This window comes from Nanorana parkeri, unplaced genomic scaffold, assembly GCF_000935625.1.
Source record: "Nanorana parkeri isolate BGI_ZX_2015 unplaced genomic scaffold, ASM93562v1 scaffold2348, whole genome shotgun sequence".
NCBI lineage: Eukaryota > Metazoa > Chordata > Amphibia > Anura > Dicroglossidae > Nanorana > Nanorana parkeri.
This window is the reverse complement of record NW_017308616.1, coordinates 15,965-17,586: the sequence shown is the minus strand read 5'-3', so window position 1 is coordinate 17,586 and position 1,622 is coordinate 15,965.

Below are 1,622 nucleotides of genomic sequence, written 5' to 3'. Positions count from 1 at the left end.
CCGTAGCCCCCCAAAAACCGCCTTGGGGGGGGGGGGGCGGAGAAATGCTAGTACAGTCCCCGCACATAACTCTCTCCACTGCAGACTCACAGACTGTCAGCGGTTTCTCTCTACAGTCTGTAATTGGCTGCAGTAATCTGTGTTAGAGGGGACAGGCAGCCAATTACAGATTGTAAGACGAAATCTCTGACAGTCTGAGAGTTTCCTTCCCCCTTGCCGTCTACTCACCCCTCCTGCTCCTGCTGACAGCCGCGATCGTCCCCATTACAGCAGCTGGCAGCAATAGTCAGCCTGTTATTGGCTCTTTTAAATTGCAGTAGCCAATAAAAGGCTGGCTATTGCACCCGCCCACTGCCTGCTATCAATCAACAGAAGAGGAGCTGATGGAGAACTTTCTCCTTCAGGTCCCTCCTCCGCTGATTAACAGCAGGCCAATAGCCAATCTGTTATTGGCTATTGCAATTTGAAATATCCAATAGCAGGCTGGCTATTGCTCCCAGCAATAAAGTTTAAAAAAATTAAAAAATAAAGTTAAATAAACAAAAATTAAAAATACAAAAGAATAAAAAAAGTAAAAAAAAATAAAGTTAAATAAACTCAAATTAAAAATACAAAAAATAAAAACATTAAATAAATAAAAAGTAAAAATGCAAAAAAATAAAGATAAATAAACTAAAATGAAAAATACAAAAAATGTAAAACGTTTAAAAAAATAGTTAAAAAAATAAAGCAAAATTTTTTTAAAGTTTAAATAAAAAGTAAAGATGCAAAAAAATTTATTAAAATTTTTTTCATTTTTATTTAAACTTTTTTTAAACTTTAAAAAAAAGAAATTTTAGTTTTTTTAACAATTTTTTTGTATTTTTCATTTTAGTTTATTTAACTTTTTCATTTTTTTGCATTTTTACTTTTTTATTTAACTTTTTTTGTATTTTTCATTTTAGTTTATTTAACTTTAGTTTAGTTTATTTAACTAAAATTAAGGATACAAAAAAATAAATGGGTAAGTGGATCACACTGCTGTTAAAGGGACCCTGCAGAGCCCAGCATAGATTCTGCACAGCCCACCTGAAAGTCTCAGGTGGGCTCTGCAGGATCTGTGGTGGGGCTATGGTGGGCTCCGCAGGGTCTCAGGGGGGCTCTGCAGTATCTATGGTGGGCTCTGCAGGGTCTATGGTGGGCTCTGTGGGGTCTATGGTGGGCTCCACATGGTTTTAGGGTTGCTGTGCAGGATCTGTAGTGGGCTCTGCAACTGCAGAGCCCACCACAGATTCTACACAGCCCCCCAAGACCTGCAGTGCCAACCAGAGATCCTTCACAGCCCACCACAGATCCTGCACAGCCCTCCTGAGACCCTGCAGAGCCCACCATAGACCCCACAGAGTGGGGTCCAGTAAACTGACAAAGTAAACTGTAAAGTAAACTGTAAACTGACAAATCAAGGTACGTACATTTTTATAATTGTTAACTGCTAAATGCTTATGCTGTAGAGGTATTAAGCACATCATTTGACATGTGAAGGTTTACAGTTAAAGTGTAGATCACCACTGCCCCCAGCCCCCCATTCAGCCCCTCTCTTAGTCTTATACTTACCCATCCCTAATCCAACAAGGTATCACTGC